Here is a 12,157-nt window from a genome sequence, read left to right on the forward strand (position 1 = left end):
GCAGCATAAAATCAGATCCCAGTTGCTCTCAGAATGAAGAGAACAGGCCAATTATTGCCTGCTTCCTTCATTAAAACAGCAATGGACTGCACTGTAAATAGATGCAGCAGTTATTCTTATGTTGTTTTTCTGACAAAGTGACTGTTCCAGGGGTGTCTAGCTGTCTCCAAAAGTGTTAAATTGCACTTCCTGTTACCACCAGAAACTAAAGCTGTCGCCAAAACAGGGAATAAAGTCTTGTGGATTGTGAAGTTGTAAAGTTACAATCTCGAAGATCTCTGTTTTGTTCTCTTTGACACCTATCAGTAAGTGATAGTTGCAGGTTTGTTTTTGAATCTTGCTTCCAAGAGATCCAAACAGCAGCATGTTCTCATCCCAGGTTGTCACATATTGCACCTTTGCAGTGGACTTTTGAATCTAAATATTATGTTAAGTTATCCCTGTGTGTCTGCACATGTTAAAAAATGTTGCTACCTTGATGTCAACAGATGCACATGTTGAAATGATGCTGCGCGTGATCATGTTTAAACAAATACAGTATATGGCAACCAATGCTGGAACGTCAACAAACGCTCATGCTGGCACTGATAGTTAGGATTAGGCAACAAAGTCACAGACAGTTAGGATTAGGGGAAGGAGGCACCTGGATAGGTATAGAAAAAACACATCATATTCACACGAAAAGTGAAGACAGGACTTCTACATCAAAGTCCAGGTTTGTGGGACCCATCCACGCCCCCTCCTGCCCACCCTATAGACAACTTCACGTTCCTTGTATTACCTCATTACTGGCAGGTTTCTATCTGATACCGTCCTGCCACGTTTCATGCGCACTCGGCAGCTTAAGTCCGGCCATGTACTCAAGTGACACCACCCGTTTGCGTGTTGGGTGGATGCAGCAGGTGCTGTCCGACTGTCCACTGGCATATAATGACAACGCAACCAGTTCTGCTCTGCTGCGCCATCACCTGATGCCATCCAGCGGCCTTTTAGCTTGGTGTAGCGTTCTTATGCAAAAAGCACTAACACAGTGATGCTACTATACGAGTGCGGAATGAGAATGTGCTGCCGAGCATCGCTTTTGAGATGCAAGTTTAAGAGCGAGTCTGTTGCGTTACCTCCACCTACCCCTTTGTGGTGAACTAACCACTGCTGGGTGATGGAAAATGCATCCACAAGCTCAGCATTCATGATTTTGGTAACAGCGCCACAGACGCCCAGTTCATAACATTGCAGCATAGGCTCAGTCAGCCTTGTATTACCTTCGTGCTAAATTCAGTTTAAAATTAGCAACAAAAAAGGTCATTAAATGACTTTTCTCTATCAAATTACGTGGAGAAAGACAAAGATAATAGGACTGCAGGTCCACAATAGTGTGAAGGATAAATATAGATAAAAATAGACTGGGGCATATAACTACAGGTTTAATCCTAATTATCAGAATTGGGCAGCCACAAAGGACATCTGGTAATTGGAACTTTGTTATGTGCATTATCAAGGTAAAACGAGACAGGAACCCACTAAAGAGGCCAATTATCTGCACCCAAACTGCAGATGCTTTTATATGAAGACCTTGAGTGGTGTACTTGTGCTGCACAGTTGAGAATTGGGCCTTAAAGTCTCACCTCCATTACCTACGCAGGGCAGCTGCTGCGATTTAACCTACATGTAAATGTGAGTCATAGGCCTACACTGTATAACGCTTGCAGGAGGGTACTAAGTCAAGTAGGTGTAAAAAACTTGTAAACTACATCATGGAAAAGCAGTTCACATGTATTCTGTTTTAACTATTTTGACTCTTGATGAGACCATGAAGCTCTTCACATTTGCAGCAGCCAGAGATCTTTAACTAAATGAAGGGATCAGATATCTGCCACTTTCACTGCCTTACACTCAATGGCTTCCCCTTAAGTTAAGAGTGTTTTATTGATCACTTTTAGAGTAATAAATAGCAATAGCCCAGCTTATATTACAGAGCTTTTAACAGAGCTTGTAACTCATCATATACATACATTTATCTTATATCTTCAGAGCAAAACTCTTAGTCACAGTGAGTATTGAAAAAAAAAAGCATTTTGAAAGATGATTATTAGTTTTAGCGAAATCATTGTGTTAAGCTTTGAAACTGAAAGGATGGTCATGTCACAGCTATTATGAGTCATTTTACCTGTACGTGCATGTGCTAAAACCCATATATGATAAAGAAGAGGTACTGCAGTGATTTAGTATTTCACCTCCATAGAGTCAGTGGATTTGTAAGAGACATATTTTAAAAATATACGGTCTACATCAATGCAGGAGCGGACAAGATATCCTGACTTTGATTTCCTAGTATGACTCAAGGTCCAAAAACCCTGCTTCCTACATTTCCTATGATGCAACTCAGCAGCATTCATGCTGAGAGAGGACATGAATCTCTGCACCAAATTTTGTGGGAATCCATCCAAAGAGATATTAGGACACTTTACTCAAAAACACAAATGTGAATCTGGTGATGATGCAAGAGTTAGGGGATCACTAGTTCAGAGTATCACTAATGTCATTAGGATTCCTCCTCTGGGAACCATAAATGTCTCAGCCAAAGTCGCCAGAAGAAAATGTTGGCAATGTATGTTTCTGCAAAAAATGAATACGTTTGCACGATTCATATCATATCAAAATTTCTAGAGTGATGTAGTACATGAGCTTTATTGTAAGAAGGTGGAGGGGATGATGTATGGCGTGTCACCTTGGTGAGACGCTTTCCAAACAGACCATTGCAAACCACTGTTATACTCCTACCAAAATTAGTGCGTGCATGTAGGATTTTCTAACGGGTAAACCTGCTTAATATAGGAAATAGACTACATCCCCACTGCCAGTGAACACACTGCTGCAGCAGGTGCTGTTAGTTTGTGTATGTGCGTGTGTGTGTGGGTCGTTTTGTTGGTGTGTCCGTGCGACATCACGGACATGCAGGAGAAGAGGTAAACCGTAGACAGCAGCAGGAACAGAGGCCTTTGAAAACTTTTTAGTGATTTCTTCTCTTTATATACAATACCTTTTACTTATTCAGTGTCTCTTTTAAACTCGTTGCAGACTAATTTGAAATAATGTTTTGGCACTGTTTAGGAAGAGATGGAGAGTAATTAGTGTCAGCATGTCATTGCATCTTGCCAGTTAAGTAGCTGAAATTAGTGCATTCTTATGGGTGTTGTGTTCTCATTAATGCTGATTAGAGCCAGAGGCGATGAAAACTCGTGTCAACTGCAGGGTCATTTGGATGTGAATGCCAATCATACGCATTCTTATTGCATTAAAAAGCCAGATGTTAGCGGGTGTTAGTGAGTTTTTTGTGCAGTAGGAATGAGGCTTTAGGGACTAAAAAAAGACAAAACCAGTTGTGATTTACCAAATCATTGCTGTGTTTCAAGTGGCTATTCAGGTACCAGGCAGTGATGCTTTGTGGGAGAGAAAGTTAGAACAATTCTAATGGCCTATCACTGACAGGGGCCCTAAAAAATACGAGAACATTAAGAATTTTTTTAATGGCTAATTATGAACCTAAGTTCATTAACACAACAACCTATGAGCTTTTTCTTTTCTTGTTTTTCTCAAAAAAAAGAAAAAGTAAACATCCAGGAGCCTCTGTGTTGCCCCCTCCCCTCTTCTATTCACAGGAAATGGTTTGATCTTGCCGCCACACCTGGCACAATCGGTACTTGTTAGCAAAGTGAAGTGAAGAGTATCGGTGGAGCTGACCCTAAAATGAAAGCTTCCAAAAGAAATGTCTGAGTACCGGAAACGAAAAGAAACAGGAGAAGGAAAAGAAATGGTGACAGTGTATCACCAAGTTCTTGACAAAGAGAGGTGAGTCACTGTGAGTGGTGGAAATCAGCCTGTTTATTTTGTAGTGAAATGGGCTGTTTGATCCCCTCAGGTTAGTTAATTTAACTTCACAGAAATTTCTGAGTGTTTACATTTTGCTCCTCTTCAAGTCGTCATTTTATCAATGTACAAACTTTAAGCAAGCTATTCATACTAAATCAGTTGTCCCTGTCTCTTCCTGGTGTCAGGCCAAAGAACAGATGAAGCTTCATCCTCAGCAGCCCTGTCTCCCCATGCACCCCCACTAATGACCCAGCCCTACTCCCAAATGAAGAAGGAGGTAAGCAAATGACATGTCAGCTGATAGTAACTGAAGCTTTGATTATGATGTTGTTTCCATTGGTGGAAGAAGTACTCAGATTTTTTATTAAGGAAAAGTAGAAATGCCACAGTCTACAAATACTCCATTGCAAGAAAAAGTCCTGGATTCAAAATGTTACTTGAGTAAAAGTTCAAAATGTACTTAAAATATCAAAAGTGAAAAGCATTCATTAAGCAGAATGGCTCCTTTCATAGCATTATAACCACAGATATTATTTCTATGAGGAGGATCCATCAGGTTTTGCGTGGCCTTTGGTGGTGGGGCCCAGTGTGATATCTTTTCATGTCGCCGCGGCTCTGGTACCAGATGTGAGTTTTTTTGTAGCAACCTGCCCCTATTTTACCAGCGGCTTTTTAGGCCCCAAATGTTATGTTTTGTAGCTTCCTGGCTCTGTTTAACATGCTGCAATAGTGCCATGAGAAGCTTTACCCAGACATCCCTGCTTTTCCAGCAAGGATTGTGCCCCAAAAATTGTATTTTAAGCCAAAACATGATCTTTGCTAACTGTAACCAAGTGGTTTTTTGTACAAACCTAAACACACATTAACCACAGCATTGCTTCTATGCATCAGCTACAAAGTAATGTGCAAATGTAAGGTATCTGTGGTTTGCAGAATGCCAACATTTTGAGTTAAATACCTGCAAAAAATAGTTGTAATCCATTCAGTAAAGTAAATGACATGTTTGAGTCTGTAGCCAAATATGCACATCGCTGAGTCTTAAGTTAAAATAATATCTGATCGATGCAACAGAGAACAAGAATTTCATCAGAAATTACGGCGGAGGTTGCAAGGAAAGCATTTGCACGATCCACAAATTGTAGAGCGCATTTTGAGCCCCACAGATGAATGTTGTTATCATTAGAGTGATTTTCACAGTCTTAATAAACAACTCTGATGATGTCATAAGGGTTGTTTTCTCAGTGTTAAGATAGCTCTGTCCAGAGAGCCACAGAAGATGCATAGCTGTTTTCTCAGGCTGCTGGCAGTGATGCAAAGTAATAGGATCATAATTGTTCCAATATTTCAAATCAAATCTGGCGCTCACCTTTCCATCAGGATGGAACAATAAGCATCTCAATTTCCAACAGCTGTGAATGATCCACTCCCAACACAAGACAGTCTATTTTCGGAATAACAAGGGGGAGGGGAGGAGGGGGGAATCAGAGATTCTTCTCCCAGTTATTGAATAATTTACAGACCTTGGCAGTGTACTCATTAAGGCTCTACAGTAGGCAGACAACTACGGGTGAGTGGGGGGGGTGAGTGCTGTCAAACGGGGAGGGAGAGAAGAAGAAGGATCGGCTATTTGGTAAGACGGAAGGAAAGTGAGCAAGAGGGATGTTAAATACATGAGACGAAAGAGAAGGAGAACAGAAAATACTTGCATATCAAGGGAGATAGAAAGGGAAAAAAATAGTTTCTGTCAGTGTCATGATTAAAAGATTTAGGGGAGTTAAGGGGGTGGGGTGGGGTGGGATGGGGGTGACTCTTCCCACAGCCACACTTCCTTTTGTCTTCTTTGAACTCGGGATGTGTCGACAGGCTAAGGGAGTTTGGTTAAACCCGACTGATCGCAGATATGAGGTGCCGCTTGGTCTTTGAATTAGCGGGGTCCCAGAACACACTGGGAGGGGAGGGGAGGAGAGAGGAGATGGTACAAGGGAGGCAAGAAGGGAGTGGAGGCAAGATGGGATTGGGAGGTGGGTGAGGGAAATGTTGGGGAGCAGAGGGGAGGAGTTAGATAGATATATAGATAGATTAGATAAATTCTTGAGGACTTGGCGGTGGGGGTTGGTGAAAAACAGGAAGATCACAATGCACTGTCCCATGATCCTCTCTTGTATCTTGCAGCACTGTCATTAGAGTCCACTTAAAAAGTGCAGATAAAATGCCAACACTTTTGGTCTAAATTACCCCGGAGAGTCTCTTACAGCAGGCGTTCACTGTGTCATAAGAGGATTTTCGATACCCACCTCCCCTCTATTCTGCTTCAGTAGCTCTGTTTTCACGCTCTGCTCCACGGCTCAGCATATATACTGTACAATATAGAGCACCGGATCATGACAAGCCACCGTGGATCTCCCTTCCTCTGTGTGTATCCCTGAATATTTCATAAATGGCACACAGCAGATGTTGTTGTAAAGCACATCAATATTTGATGCACTTTCTGTCTCCCTTTTTGATATTTTGTATTCCGGTGACATTGGCGGCGACGTTCATGTTGGCCCCTAACAGCCGCTGTGGTTTTGTCTATTATGAAGCATTAGGATTGAGCTGTGTTCGGCACGCTGGTTAATGGAGGAAACAAGTCACAACATTGTGCAAGCGCTAGCGGGTTGATCAGCGTGCCTGTTTGCAGGTGGCTAATTAGCAAGCCTTGCTCTTTTTTTCTCCCCTCTCTCTTTCTCTCTCTTCCCCCAGTTCCCTCATTCCAGCATGTCATAATTCTCAATGAGTTCCTTTTAACTACACCCTAACAGTGTTGATTAATTTCATCAGAAATTACAGTGGAGGTTGCAAGGAAAGCATTTGCATAATACACAAATTGTGGAGCGCATTTTGAGTCACCCAGATGAATGGATTCAAGTTGGCAGAGCGACCGGCTATGAATGAACATGAGGTACGATTGAAACATATTTCCAAATGTCAAACTATTCAGATTCTCTCAGCCTGTCTGGGCATAAAGACTATATTTGACAACACTATCACATATGCCCTGGCATGTTCTTATGACACACACTGCTTGTTTTGGATTAATACAGATTAGGAAAAAGGAGGGGTTGGAGAGAATCCCAATATAATCTGGATTACCGGCAGCCTCATCCCCCTTTGGCTACGGCAATTCCCTGGAGAGTCAAAAGCCTGTGTGCAATGGCATTTTCTTTGACCCATTTGCAGCAGTGGTGGTATTGCAGGATGAAATATGGAATATGAATGAGTGCCTCCTCCCCTAAGAGCTTCCATTAGAGATCACTTAAGGGGCCCTGGTCCATTATTGAGAGGTTGCAGGGGGTGTGAAGCTGCTCTCTTTGAAGTCAGAAGTGGCAGTGAAGTACATGCATTAGGTGGAGTAAGGCATTTTTGTATCATTACGATCAATGTGTGTTTAAAAATGGGAATGGCTTACAATAACTATTATGCAATAATTAGATTTTTATCTTTATGTCTCTGAATCCTCCAGTTGTGATTTGGTGAGTCGATGCTCTGTTCAGTAGCAATCTGTCTGTTTTGGCAGCTGCTTTTTAGGCACCAAACATTGGTGTTTTGTAATGACCTGTCCCTGTTTTTCCAATCCTTTTTAAACAGCAAACGGGTGTTCAGCAGCAACCTATCCCTGTTTTTCCAGTGGTTTTTTTGGCACCAAACATGGGTGTTTTTAGTGACCCGTCTCTGTTTTTCCAGCGGCTTTTCAGGCACCAAATGCGGGTGTTTTGTAGCTATCTGTCCCTGTTTTTCCAGCGACTTTTAAGCAGCCAACAGATATTCAGTTGTAAACTTTCCCTGTTTTTCCTGTCACTGTGTTCTCAGTGGCTTTTTAGGCACCAAATGTGGGTGTTTTGTAAGGACCTGTCTCTGGTTTTCCAGTGGTTGTTTTTTTACCAAGACTTTGCTGCTTTTCCAGCAGGGACTGTACCTACAAACCAGTATTTTATGCCTAACATGATCTTTTCCTGACCATAAAAAGTGTTAAAGACACTTTGGCTGTGATACTGTGAGTGTGGTGCATAGACAGACACACTGATGCTGTATAATACACAACAAATACTGAAGATGACTTCAGTGTTATCGATGGAAAAAAAAAGAGTGCAGTTCTGCCTTACTGAGACGTGCATCTCTGCTCTGAACACATTCCCTGGCCTTTCCCCTCTCCCCCACACACATGAGTCGAACTGGCAGCCATTTCTCATGGGAGGAGCTGTTACATAGCATCTAAGAGGTTATTAAGGCTACTGTGTCTGGGGGAGGATGAGCTGAAACTGCAAAGACGACCAGAAGGCAGCAGCAAAATGGCCTCTTTTGACAGGACGCTGTTCCTCTTAGAGTACAGCATATCTAGCTTCAGGTGCATTGTGGTCCATTATAGTTGTAAGCAATAAGCCAGTGGTTTGTGGTGTGTGTGTGTGTGTGTGTGTGTGTGTGTGTGTGTGTGTGTGTGTGTGTGTGTGTGTGTGTGTGTGTGTGTTTGTGAGGTGTGTTTGTGTGTGTGTGTGTGTGTGTGTGTGTGTGTGTGAGATTTGCCTCTGGGGGGAAAAAAAAGGGGGATTCTACTCTGTATTTGATTTCCATGCATGTGATCATTACATTTTCTTGTTGGTGGGGATCAGCTTAATCCCTCCTCCTGGTTCGCATTTCATTCTATCACAGTGAGTCAAAAACATTCATTTTCTTTATCGGGCAATATATAATGCAAGCTATATGTGGGAACATGTTGGTTTGCAGAGTTTGTCTCAGTGTCTGCCAAGTCAGCAGCACAATTAGGTAAAACCAAAACAATATGATAAACCAATGCAGTTTAGCAGGGGTTTCATAGTGATGCAGTGTTAGTACTGTGGACCTATAGGGATGGTTCATGCCAAAATAAAAATAAATATATTCCCTCTTACCTGCAGTGTCATTTATGAGTCTAGATTGTTTTGGCGTGAGCTGCTGAACGTTGGGGATATTGGCCGCAGAGATGTCTGCCTTCTCTTCAATATAATGGATATAATGGAACTATGTGACAGTTGGCTTGTCGTGCTCAAAAAATAAATACATAAATAAATAAATGAAATGATAGTTGTCTACATCTAGTTCCAGTATCTTGGAGTGAAGGCAGACATCTCTACGGGCGATATCTCCAACACTTGGTAACTTACACAGAACATTTTTTAGAAACCACTAAAGATAAAAGGAAAGATCTGTATTTTGGATTTTGGAGCTGAGCTGTTCCTTTAACCCTCTGAAACCTGGAGCGACATAACTTTTTCTTGTGTTGCTTTCAGATGCCTCTTACGAGTACAACACTTTGATCGAGCATATTGGTGCAATTTCTTTCAAAAACATGGGGGAAGAAGACAATGAACAAGCTAAAAAATTAATAGATTTAGAAAATAATTTGATTAAAATTAAGGGTAAAGGGGTGCCTGGTGGCTCAGTGGATAGAGCGGGCACCCCATGTATAGAGGCTGTGTCCTCGCTGCAGCGGCCCAGGGTTCAATTCTGGCCTCGGCTGTTTGCTGCATGTCACCCCCCCTCTCTCTCTTTCTCCCCCTTTCACACTTATGCTGTCCTAATAATTAAATGAAAAAACACAATTATCTTTAAAAAAAAAAATCAAGGGGAAAGACAATATTTATAATTCTCATAATTATTTCAATTATTTTACAAAATACTTTTTTTTTGGCATCTCTTAAATTTTCATTTATTCTTTTTTAAAAACTAATTTTCAGGTGTTTTTGTACTTAAGTTTTGGCATATTTCTTCTTTTGGTGCTCGTTGCCTTTTTCCCATGTTTTTGAGAGAAAGCAAGCCAATTTGCCCAGGTTTCAGAGGGTTGAAACAGGACCGTTGTGAGTTTAAATGTCAAAACTGAAATAAATGTCAAACAATGACAACAAAAGAGTGGAAATACAGAGAAGCTGATGCCACCTGTTATCTGGATTTAGCATTGCTGTACAGGTTTTCTTTATTTCTATAAAGACCTGAAAACTGTGTATACAAACAGCAGTCAGTACATTCTGCTGTACTGTAATATATTTAAAAGTAAACATGTTTGACATGTTTATGAGCCAGAAACCATAATTATCCACTCAAAACTCAACCACAAAAAAACAATGTGCAGTAATTGTGAAACATATATAAAGTTCAACACTAAATTGCCCCCTCAGCTTTTGTTTCATCATCCTCCCCTCCAGCTGCAGATATCCTTGATCTGTACTAAAGCTTCACTTCAGCAGGAGAGTGGCACCCTCCGCTAACATAGCCCTCAGCCAAGTGCCTCAATAACACTGTGAACTAGTTTTGATATAATTGGTTTATATGTCTCTAGTGCCAATATGTCTGTACATTGCTATATAATCTCAAAAACCTGAATACCTTTCAAATTGTTCTTCTTCTCCCTTTTTCAGTTTAACACTTCTGTCATTATAGACCGCCTGTACTGTCTGTAAATTAGGATAAAGCTTGGATTTAAAGGAAAAGGTCAACATTTTGTGAAATGTGCTCATAAAGGTGCTTCTTGTTAAGAGTTAGTTCCAACTAATAATCAGCACATGTTCATGTCTGCATGCTATATATGAAGCTAAAGCTGGGAGACGGTTTTGGCTTCTTGATCAGTAGCAGGGACTGTCTTGATTCTCGGTTGGTCAACTGGCAACCTCATGGTGACGTTCAATAAGTCAACGCTCTTAGCCAAGAAACTGTTGCAACTTCCGGATCTGTCACGTGATGCCTTTGGGCAATGTGATTCCCACATTACCAAAAGTAATTCCAGGGACCTGTTACCAGTGCATGATTGCAAGATAAAAATTCAAGTGTGTTGAACTCGGTAAACCGATTAACAAACCTGATTTTGATGAATTGTGTTGGCATTATCATTAACTGTGCCATTTAAAATTAAATGTATGTGTTCTAACATGAAAAAGAACAAGTGCATATCCCGAAAACAATTCTTTAACTATCATTTGGTCAGCCTCGGCTGTGCCGAGTTACTGGAAGTGACTCTTTTAAACATGTTTCATAGTTGAGGCTACAGTACAAAAAGAAGCTCATTGAAATAAAATGACAGATCTCAAAGGCATTGAACAGTCTTTCATCATAGTCATTAAGTCATTCTTGCATATTTAACACTTGAACTTTCTTACCTTTGAAGCAAAGTTAAGGGCTATCTCACTGATTTATGAATAATGCTCAGTAAGTCAGTGCCGTTTGCAAGCATGCATTCGTCCAAGCGCAAGGACATTGTACAACATCTATAATGCATACACAAATTCTTCCAAATTCTTTACCCCAAATAGGTTTCCATTTTCCCTTTCCTCTCTCTTACATGCCAGCTAGATTTCTATGAGAGTGTTCACAAGGGATATGTATCGCAGGCTGTGTACTGATGTCAAAATTATGAAGACAGATATGAGAAGTTACTCCATTATAGCTGGATGAGGGATGTTGTCCATTTCCATTTCATGTTTATTCCCTAGTCATTTTCAAATCGACAAATAATAAACAGCACATTTGACAGAAGAACATTTAAAAAAAAAACCCAACTAAATTCCAACTTGAACAGCCTGGAGATAATTACTTTCAGCAATATTTATGGTAATGAACTTGTAGTTCTGTATAATTCAGTGTAATGTAGTTTTTTTAACAGAGGTCCAGGGCTGTCCTGTGATTGACTGTGCTTACATAAAGTAATTGCTTCATTAGAAGAGAGGGGAAAAAAAACATCTAATGATGATAGCTAAACAGAGAGATTTATTATTCATCACAAGGCTTCGGAGCTCCAGTATTGATGTTCAATGTGGAAAGTCAGACACACTGCAAATTAACTGTACAAGATGTTATATTGACTGTATGTCCTCAAATTTACTAATATATGAAATCAATGTTCTGGCTGCTTGCACGCTCTGGGTAGAGCAGCAAGGAAGAAGATGCAGTTGTTGACCATTAGTCCTACTGTCCAAAAAACCTGGTGAATTTGAAAACCGTGAGTAAGTTGATTTTGCTCAGGCGGTATGACCTTACTCTTGCAAAGTTCAAAACTCTCACTATTTTTTTCTCAACTTCTAGCAGCTGCAGAAGAGAGTTCGAACAGTTGTAGCTCGATGGGTGAACAAGAATCCACAGCCATGCTTGTGGCTTTGTGAGGCTGTTTTGGACATCTGTGCTTCAGAGTTTAATGCTAATGTCAGCATGCTAACATACAATAGCCCTTTTCACACAGAGTGCTACAGGGCCACTATGAAGTCCCTTCTTTAGGCCACCTTTAGGT

General features: G+C 40.8%; 1 long non-coding RNA gene across 4 annotated transcripts in view; it reads left to right on the top strand.

The window, feature by feature from the left end:
- Positions 1-12,157, top strand: part of LOC148186163 (uncharacterized) — a 91,006-nt gene that overhangs the window by 27,207 nt on the left and 51,642 nt on the right. For all 4 annotated transcript variants that reach the window (XR_015775128.1, XR_015775127.1, XR_015775126.1 and 1 more), the window contains exons 5-6: positions 3,660-3,849; positions 4,056-4,147. This is a non-coding gene — a long non-coding RNA (uncharacterized LOC148186163). The remainder of the gene's footprint in view (positions 1-3,659; positions 3,850-4,055; positions 4,148-12,157) is intronic.

The sequence above is a fragment of the Plectropomus leopardus genome, chromosome 20 (genome assembly GCF_026936395.1).
Source record: "Plectropomus leopardus strain MGB_pleo_1.0 chromosome 20, ASM2693639v1, whole genome shotgun sequence".
NCBI lineage: Eukaryota > Metazoa > Chordata > Actinopteri > Perciformes > Serranidae > Plectropomus > Plectropomus leopardus.